General features: G+C 43.9%; 1 pseudogene; it reads right to left on the bottom strand.

The window, feature by feature from the left end:
* Window positions 1–216: 216 nt before the first annotated feature.
* On the bottom strand, window positions 217–339 carry LOC129692634 (small nucleolar RNA SNORA17; annotated as a pseudogene).
* Between the last annotated feature and the right edge of the window lie 10,283 nt (window positions 340–10,622).

Here is a 10,622-nt window from a genome sequence, read left to right as displayed (position 1 = left end):
CTTCAGGCTAGCTCCTAGTCTGTCTCTGGATCACTCCTCACCCGGCCCACTCAAGTGGCCCCTTGCAAGGGTCATCTGTCCCAGGCTCACTCCTGCCCAGGGCCTACAGTTCCAGGCTGGTTTCTTCTGGTCTCCGGCTTGATCCCCATACTGGGAGTCAGTCCAGGTCTGCCTGGTACCAGACTGGTGGTAGTCTCAGGCTCACTTTTTTCCAGGAATGTTAGGCTAACATTCAGATCGATATTCATAGGTCAAAACGCTGAGCATAGACGTAGCCTCTCTCGCCTCCGTCATCTGTTGAAGCACATGTGACACAGCAGCCATGCCTATAGGGGCAGGGAAATAGTTATATTTTTAATATTTTAAAGTGGAGTATTTTGTGTATTAAAGAAAGGTTCCTAGGTAAGAGATATTTGGAAAGCTCAGTTATAAAAATTTTTTAAAGCTAAATGTTAGATCATGTAAATTTTGGTTACTCCTTATATTATCTATTGACAATTCTTGCCTGAACCCATTAATATTGTGCTGGCAGAAAATGTTTTTATGTACAGTAGTAGAAAGCGATTTAATAATAGGTTACATACAGTCAGAATTCTAGTATACCATCATGCTTGCTTCATTATTAGCATTCTGCTGCTCTCCTGAAAGTGCCTGTTACCACTGCTGTAGCCTTGTTCCCCTTTGCTTAGCTCTCTGTAAAACAATCCATAACAAGTACAAAAACAATCTAAATAAGTTCTTGTCTCTTAGCAGATCAAACCAGAATAAAATTGAAAACTGCAGCCACAGCCACAGCAGCCCAGGGAGGCCCAAAGAAAGACACCCAAGCACCTCCCATGGGCTCCACTTACTATGGACAAATGTGTGATGGAGAGATGGGAAAGATGGAGTATGTGGTGGAGAGATGGAAGAGAAAGTGAAGCTGAGGGGTTCACACACTGTAAAGAAAGGTGAAACTGGAGACTTGAAGACAGATATGAGATCATGAAGGGGGAGAGTGGGCCCTGCACCTCACCTGGGAAGCACAGTGGAGCTGACCATAGTGCAGGGGTGTGGGTGAGCCCGCCACAAGGACATAAGAGGAGGAGAGTTGATCCTACCCCTTGCTGGCTGCAGCATTGGGTGAGTTAGCCAGAGCGGTGCTAGAGAGCTCACCCAGATGGTGTGGGTATAGGAGAGCTGGTGGGCTGACTGACTCAGCTACCTCCCAGGCCCAGATCCAGGAGGAGGAGGGGGTTATAAGGGCAGAGGGCTGATATGAAGGGATGGGGAGATGAGTGGAATTCAGTTGCATGATGTGAAATTAACAAAGAATCAATTAAAAGTTTTAAAAAAAAAAACCCTAGAAACCAATAGCAAAATAAAAACTACAGAAACAACACCGATATTTAAGAGTCTAAACAAGACACTATTGTATTTTTATTGAGTAATTAAAAAACCATGGAGGAAATATTAAAAAAAAAAGTCTAGAACAAAATAAAAATGAAAGCACACTAACAGAACCTTTAGGCTATAGCTAAGACAGTTCTAAGAGGAAAGATTTTGCTATGAATACTTACATTGAAAACTTCAAATGTATCTCAAACAAGTAAGCTAATGATGTCACTCGTGTATTTAAAAAGATAAGCCAAACCCCAAAGTATTTGATAGACATACTGAAGATCAGGACAGAAATTAATGAAATGGAGACTATAATGACTATGCTTGGTTGCTTCCCTCCTGAACACCCTTTGCAGCCAAATGTCCAACAAAACCAGAGATAGATAGAAAATGAATTACACATTCTACCTTAGCAAACTTTGAAATGAGCCTACCCCAAAAATCAGTTCAAAGACATCATTATTCTGTCAAGAAAACAGAACAATTTTAAGAAAGAAGAAAAATGTTAATGTCATCAGAAATTCCCTCTAGCATCATCAACCAGAACAACTCCCTAAATCTCCTCCAGATTTCAATGCACATTAATTACAACTGTCAAACACAGTTACCATAAACCACAATCATCTAAACTCATTTGACTGAGCCTGCAATGAGGAGCTGGCAAAGAGGAGTTGTTCTCAAATACTGTCCATTCATGCTGACTTGAAAGAGCTATTTTGTCCAAAAAAACAACAATCCCACTATCCAAAAAAGCTAACCACATGTGAATGTCTAAACAGCAGTCCAGTGTCATTCATTTCGTTAGAAACCAAACAAGTACAAACACTAACTGAAGTCTATTTGCAGAGTACTCTGGGTATTGCAAAGCTGTAAAACTTTCTCTGAGACTGTGTGACAAGGCGTGGAGGCCTGAGAACTGTGATCAGCACAGAAATACATAGGTAGGAAAAAACAACAACTACTGATTCCAACAAATTAGTTTAAAAAGGAACAAAACAACCACCAAAATACTGATTGGCAGCACCGTGGCACAGAGAGTATCAAGAGGGCTATAGGTAATAGATAGTATTGCACCCAGCTGTTAGGAGAAATAGGCCAATCCCCACTTTGGGACAAACCCCTTTCTGATTCTCTTTTATTGAGCTGAAGAAAACTGTCATACCAAGACACAAAACAGGCAACAGGGGATTTTAATTACCCTTTATCTTCCAAAAAGAATGGAGCACGAATGATGATCTGAGCAATACTTGCTAAAGTGGAGGCTTTCAGTTGGTCAAATGATCAGAGCCCCAGAACTGCTGTTTAGTTGGTCCCTGGGGAAGATGCCGAAGCTATCCCTTCCATCTCTACCAGCAAGGCTGGGTGACTGTTTAAAATGAGAAAAACAGTCCTCGCCACAGTAAGGGCTTCCCTCCAAATAGAAATTGCAGACCAGCAGAAATACCTAGTCACAGCTTTCCTGATCAATCCACAACAATCTGAAGAGCTGCTTCTGTTTCCTATTTTTAAAAAGGAAAAAAAAATAGAGCAAGAAAGCACAATTTCAGATAAATGTTTGCTTTTCACTACTGTGAAGGTGAACACACTTCTATTAAGCCACCTTTGTTACTATAATGATATACCTGAGGCAGGGTAACCCGGAGAAGAGGAGTGGCTTATTAAACTCAGTTTTCCAAGTTCAGAGGCCTCACATTGGCAATGACTTGGCTCCAGGAGATCCTTCTGATCTACATTATGTCACCATAGGATGCATGTGAGACGGAATGGATCTCAAAACAGAAAAGCAGAGAGAAGCTAGAGTCCCACTGCCCTCCCAAAGACACACCCCCAGCTGACCTGAAGGCCTGTCGCTAGACCACATCTCTTAAAGGTTCCAGACTACCTCTCAATACTGCCAACCGGAGGGTTAAGCTTCCAATCCGTGACACTGTAAGGGACAAGCAACATCGAAACCAAATACTGTTTCTCTCTTGGTGGTTCCAGGCGTGTAACTATACTCTGGAGCGTAAACAAAGTGCCTGTAGTGTATATAACCTTTATGAAATGCAGTGCAGTGGGCGTTGCTACAAATATGCACACTTCCCGTGTGTTCTTTGTGATTGTTATACACTTTTTGAAATGGCTCCAAATGCTTGCATAGTTTTAGAGATGATGGTTTTGTTTTGGAGTGTAGTCTCTCCTCCCTTTGAGAATACAACATCTTATCAGATCCCATATGTGAGAGCCTGCAATGAACTCACTCTCTCTGGGGGTTATTACGTCAAATTTTATCAGATTCCCCATATGTGAATTACTGATCTCAACCACCAGACTTCGAGTCTGCATGAGGTCAAGAGTTTCCTGACCCTGATGGCAAGGCTGCACTCTGTCAGCTGCTCCTGGAGATGAAGAGTATTGGCTGTGATGGGCTACCCTCTGGGAACACTCAGCTCAAGCTCGGAGCTCCAAGGTTCCCAAACCAGCAGCAGAAATGCCCCCAGAACATCAGGGGTGTTGTGTTGCCTCAGATCTCTAAGACAGTCAGGCCCGTTCCTCCTAAGAGTCACAACCACAGGTCACAGCTTACACACTTCGTTGCTTTGTATTTGTATCTCCTCTTAGAAGGACACTAACTCTACCAGGACCCGCCACTAGGCTCTCACTTAATCCTATTCTGAAATCAGTCACACCGGGAGCTAAGGTTTCAAAACGAGTTCACAGGGGCGAGGGGTGATTCAATCCTCTGTCCCTCGAATATCCTCAATCTACACAAATCCTCTACCACTCGTTTTTTTTCCCATGGCTTCCACAAAGAGGTAAACTACCAAGTAAAAAATTTCCCTCAAAAGCTTTTATGAAGAACCTCAAAAGGCACGAGCGATGCCACTGTCTGCTGATGGTCCTGTTTCCACAGTGGACGCATTCTTCCAGCCTCTGAAACAACTTCCTCTAAACGTCGCTCACCTTCTCTCCTCTCCCTTACTCTCAGCTGTGTCCTTGCCTCAAACGTCACCAAAGAGTGAAACCTTCAAATTCATCATTGGCATCTATACCCAATCTCACATTCTCTTCCACCTCTTACGTATAAAACAGAAAGCTAAATGAGGGGTTTTGTTAACATATCAGAATCTGTGCTAAGCATCCAAAACCGAAAACAATTAGTGACAATTCAGTTATCAACTTGACACAATCCAGAATCTGCAGGAGTTTCGCTGGGGAACCGCATCTATCTGCTTGGTGTGGGGGGAACTTTCTTGATTGCTAACTGATGTGAGAGGACCTGGCCCACTGTTGGTCTTTCAGACCTAGGCTTGTGGGTATAAAAGCTAACACACACACACACACACACACACACACACACACACACACACACTTCTTTCCTCTCTTGCCTGCTTCTTTCTCCTGTATTCCAATTCTAAAGCAACTCTAAAACTTATGAAGCAGGACAAATACCCCCATCGAAAAAATGAAAAAAAAAAAAAATACATGTTAGATCTTGAATTGTGTGAGAGCCCTGGCTTCTGCTTGAGCTACATTAGATCTGGAAAGAACATTCTCATCTTAGAGCAACACTGACAATGTTACAACAGTACCATAGATAAAACTAGACAAGCCAAAGAGTCCCTCGAATTACAAGCTTCTCCCTTCATCTCTATCCCAAATGAAGACACCGTCAAGATCTTAGATTTAATGGGCTACAGAAGGTAAACATTACAACAGATAGTTTATGGTATTCTATCAGTTATCTAAGCCAGATACTTAAAGAACAGGTCTCATTCCCCTAGCTGGGCTGCCTTGTCTGGCCTCAGTGGGAGGGAATGTGCTTAGTCCTGTGGCACCTTGAGGTACCAGGGTGGGTGGGCACCCAAAGCGTATCCAATCCCAAGCGGCCAGCTCCAAACATATTGTAAGGCTGGAGCCGAGGCAACCTGCCACCCCAAACCCACTGCAGCAGATGCCCTGGGCTGAGGCGATCCCAGCCCACCCTAAATGGGGTGGCCCACCAAGCTGAGGTAGCAGGCCACCCCAAGCCGGCTCTGATACACAAGCTGTGGTGACCCACTGCTCCTGCCCCTTGCCTAAACAGTCCACTGCACCCTCCAAGAGCAATGTTTAGACGCCAGTTTAATATAGAGTAGCAAGTGGATCCCTGCCAGTTCCCCTTCCCTCCTCAGGGCAGTCAGCCAGTCCTTGGCCTCCTAGAGCTGTGGAGGCAGGAGACAAAATAGCCTTAACTTCTCAGGGGGAGGTATCCGTGGTGGCTTCCTGCCTCAGTTTATAGAACGGGACATCTTTCCTGCCTCAGATTGCCTCCTGCCACCTGCATGGGAGCCGTCCACAATAACGACTACCTTTCCTGCTTCAGTCTACCGCCTTCGCGGTGAACTCGGACACTGTAAATTCTGGACACTTCATAGCCATTACCTCAAGGCAGAAAAGTGGCCTCTCTGCCTGAGGAGGCTCCAGCATCCCACCCCTGCCCCCACCTCTGTAAATGTCATCTCCAGCCCTTCAATAGGACTCAGATTATGCAAATTTGAGGTGAAAAGACTGGACAAAACCCTGAGACCAATCCCTGAGAGTCTCACAGAAACCAACCAATCCCTGAGCTTCCCACAGCTCAGGACTTGAAATCCCACCAATCCACACTCTGGAAATCCCTGCCCCAGAAAGTTCCGCCCCCTAAGAATTCCTCTACTAAATACTTTGCTTGCGGCCCTCTGCCTTGGAGCGAAGGTAGCTGCTCCTGGATCTGTCCGTTTAGTCAATCTCTTCACTTGGCGAAGGAGGAAGAGGAAATGAACAAGCAGAGCTCAGACTCCCAAAACTCCTCAGCTCGTCAGGGGCTGGGGCAACCCTCCCCTGGGAGGTGCAACGTCTCTTTTGAAGCCTCCTCTCGGAGCTGTGTGGTTCCTCCCCGGGACGCTGTCCCGCCCCAGAGCTGTGAGGTTCCTGGGCTCCCGCGTCTCAGGATACCCTTGGGCTTCTGTCCCACCCCGGAGCCCGGATACCCTCCCAGTCCTCATAGCTGTGACTCAGATTTGTGGCCCTCGGAGTTGTGAGTGTTCTGGGCACCTTCCCACCCGACCAGAAATTCAGGCCGGCGGACCAACACACTGAATATCAACATTTAGTGCTGTTACTTGGATTCACAGCCTCGGAGCTGTGGGTTTTCAAACACCCTTTCATTTGAGTTCCAGAAGGCAGGACAACAAGAACATCAATAAACATACAAGAACAACACTAAAGGGACTTGGCAGGTTGCATATGTATGTATGTGTGTATATGTATGCGTGTATGTGTATACACCTACACATGTATGTACACATACATATTTTTTTATATTTAACAATAATAGGAGTGGGGTAACAGGAGTTGGACGTGGTAGAAATGATGTGGATATGATACTCATGCTATTCTCAGAAAATTAAAAGGAAGAACTATGGCCTTCAGGTTTTCATTTTTCGCAGTCTGATCTCTCATCTCTCCCGTTGTCAGACCCAGACAAAATCAAGAAGGCCAGGAAGCTGAAATGTCACACTGAAAGATCCCCGGAGGGTATCTTCCGTCAGAGAGACCCCCTCCCAAGGATCAACGAGGCCATTCGGATGCAAACAGCAAGAGGCTTTTATTTTGATACACAGGTACCCGGGGCAAAAAGTCTTTCGGAAGACTTCCGCGCCCCCTAGATGGAAAGCTGGGGTTTTTATAGGGTTTTAGGGCAGAAGCACTGATACAGAAACGAGAGGGCATGGTTACAGGGGGCTGATTGGTACGTTTACACGAGACCACAATTTGCGTCAAAGTTTGGCAGGGGCACCAAGATTCCAGGAGCTGGGTGGTCAAGGGGGGTAGGATGACCCCTTGACGTGGCCCGCCACCTGTTATTTTGTTTTTCCCTATCTTAGCTGAAACAGTCTCACAGATATCTATGAGAGTGATTAACACAAACTGTTTTTAGTATGACTGGGGCAGCCTGACCACAGATATCCCAAGTGGGTGACACAGCTAGGATTTCTCAGTAATTTTCCAGTTTCTCATCTGGCCTTCAGAGTTTTACAAAACAGTGGTGTTTCACAAAATGGCATTAGCTATATTTAACTTAGTGTGAGGCTGGGGTCTTTCAACACCTCATAAAGGAAGGAGGGTAGCAAAGGTACTGGGAAAGGCAGATTGGAAATACTCTGCAGAATGTGTCCCAGATTGCCTGCATCCATGCTGCTCTCTCTCTCTCTCTGTTTCCTTGACAGAATCTGCTTCGTTAGGGTTCAGATCCAGGGCCTCTTCTCTACCATCTCTCTAGGAAATGTCATACAGACCTCTGAATTGTGATGTCATTGAGATGACAGTTACTTTTATATTTAAATTAGCTTTCTCTGAGTCCTGTGCTTAGATGTGTCACTTGAGAACTAGCTACTCTGTCATAGACACTGCCTTCCTGACCCATCTAATTAATAGCCCTAAATTCTCCTTCCCTATATCCATCCTTCAAGTCCTAACAATCATCTCCCTCATTCTCACCTTTGCCACCATATTTGTCTATGCCACCACATTGCTACTGACCATTACACTTCTCTTTCTTTCTGCCTCTGTACTAGTCTAAATTGGGAGCCAAAGAACCCATCTTAGACTCTAGATCAGCTCATATGTAAATTTCCCATGTCTTTCCCAAGCCTTATAGAAGCTCCCCCTTCCCAACCTTGTATCTCCCATTTAATTACTGTTCTGGCTGTTCCTTGTCTTCACAGAAGGCAAGTTCTTCCCTGACTCAGGGACATCTCTCTCAGCACAGGTCACTCATACTCTGCTGGAAAAGCTGAATTGCCTTTTTCTCATCTACTGCTGAGCTTAAATCTCTGCTCCTTAGAAAGACACTCCTTGGTCACAGTATTTGAAAAATCTTTCTCCCCCATCCCATATTCTCTTTTTGCACCATGTTTATTTTATTCTCAGCGTTAACCAGGTTATCTTATCTGTATAGCTATTTGGTTGTCTCAGATTAAACTGCATAAAATCAGGGATTACCTCCCGTGACAACAATTTATCCTTGAGTCTAGAACAGACCCATAGGCTAATGTGAGTTTTAGACATTGGTTTCACTGGGATAATAAATACACAGAGGCCTGGTAAAGCACTGCTTCTGGCAGTTTCTGTGAGGGTGCTCCAGAGACAGACATGTGGACTGGTAGTGACTCCCACAGTCGCCCATTTCCTTCTCTCCAGCTCCTCTCCCTCTCAGTCCCCTCCCTGTCTCCTTCTCTTTCCTCTCCTTCTTGTATCTTCTCTCTTCCTATTATTCTTTCTCCTTCTCCCTCATCCCATCTTACTCTCCATCTTCACTACTATTTCCTTCTCACCTACTGTCGGGGACCTTCTGGCACCTTGCTGCCCCCTGAATTTTGGTGTCTGGCTTGATGGCCTATGGCTCGGATACAATAGTGCATTCCTGGCTAACCTGGGGCTTTCGATAAGATCATCTTCCTGAAATACCTTAAATCCTCCTCTCCCTCAGGGCTTCCTAAGTAACTCTTCTGAGGAACTTTCCAAACAATCAATATTAGCACATCTTGGTGAGCCATCCTATGATTTCTAGTCACTTAGTAACCCTGCCAAAAGCAATTACATTTCTTTCGCCCTGCCTATATAAAGGATATACTAAAAATAATAAACAGAGACTTTAATCAAAGATACGGTCTTGGTCTTCATTTCTCGAACCATGTCCCCTTTTTCATTCCCAATCTCCCATTCAGGATCTCCGGTGACAGACCTGCAGGACAAGTCAGGCTACCCCCTGTTCATCTGCAGACTATACGATAGCTATTCAATAAATGCTGGAGCATGTTCTTCCTGAAAGGGCGAACGTTAGTCCCGTAAGAAATTATTGCATTCAGATCTACAACAACCCTAAGACATAGGTTTCATCCCTCCCATTTTACATGAGGAAAGACAGAAAGCAGCTTACCTGAGTCACAGGATTAGAATTTGAAAGTGGTAAAATCCTAACCTAGGCAATTCAGTGTCATAACCAACGTTTATTGTACTGAAGCTCCACAATCTCTATCTCCACTTTTTGGAAATAAATGAATAAACTAGACTGTCAGGCACAGATTGTTTCTATGTGTCTGCTGGGGAAAGGAGAGTGGTCTTATTAAGTACTGTGTTCTCCAGAATGACACATAGGAGGGTTCATATGCTAAGCACACAGACAAACATGCAAAGACACAGAGGCATGAGAAAAAGTGGCACATTGCAACGGAGTAAGTTCAGTTTATTTGGAGTATAAAAAGGAGGTAGAGATGAGTAGATTGATAAATTAAAGTTTATAAAAACCAAGTAGAACACAAAATGTTTATACACCATGAGAAACAATCTATAACTGTTACAAGCAACCTGTTTAAAAAATTGGGAAACAACTTTAATCCCAGCACTAAAGGAGGCAGAGATAGGCGAATCGACTAAGTTCAAAGCCAACCTGGTCTACACAGGACAGTCAAGGCTACACAGAAAAACCCTTTCTAGAAAACAAACAAAAAATTGGGAAACTACTGAGATTCAATCAGAGCAAAGACACTGTGTAGTAATTTAGAAAGCACCACTTGCTGTGATGTAAAGCAATGCTTGTCCCTTTCTTTTTGAATATGTTATGTGCATGTCCACACACATGTGGAGATCAGCATTTAATCTGCTGGAGTCTGTTCTCCTCCTCTATCTTGTGGGTTCTAAGAATCAAGCTCAAATGACTTGATGGCTAGATGACAAAGGGATGAGCCATCTTGTCAGCCCCAAACAGCAGTGTTTCTTAAATTTGAGCAGGATTCCTTCTTTCTGAAGAAAAACTCTCTTGTAAGCGTCAGTGCTGATACTTTTAGTTACAATGTTAGTTAAGTGTCTACAAATGTATAACAAGATGCAGACTCATTATTCTCGTAGCCTTTGAAAAGCTACCTGTCTCAAAAAAGTAAATAATTTCAAACCAAATTACACTTCAATTAAGCATATCTTAAAGCAATAATGTTTTACTTAAATAAAATTGCCACACAGAGCACATAAGGTATTAGTTTGATGCAGTTTAATCTGATGATGAAAGAAAAAAGAAACACTGCTCATGGATTCTAGAATGTGAAAACCTTAGAAATCAGTCTCAGGGGCTACAGCCACAAGAATTTATATTTCTGTCTCTGTGCTAACCTAAAACTGACTAGCATAACATAGTGTGGAGTGGAAAAAAAAAAAAAAGCTCTGCCATAAACTTCAATGTTTAC

The sequence above is a fragment of the Psammomys obesus genome, unplaced genomic scaffold, assembly GCF_907164565.1.
Source record: "Psammomys obesus unplaced genomic scaffold, mPsaObe1.curated_primary_1811, whole genome shotgun sequence".
Classification (NCBI taxonomy): Eukaryota; Metazoa; Chordata; class Mammalia; order Rodentia; family Muridae; genus Psammomys; species Psammomys obesus.
The sequence above is the reverse complement of the archived record's forward strand: the minus strand, read 5'-3'. Positions and strand labels throughout refer to the sequence as shown.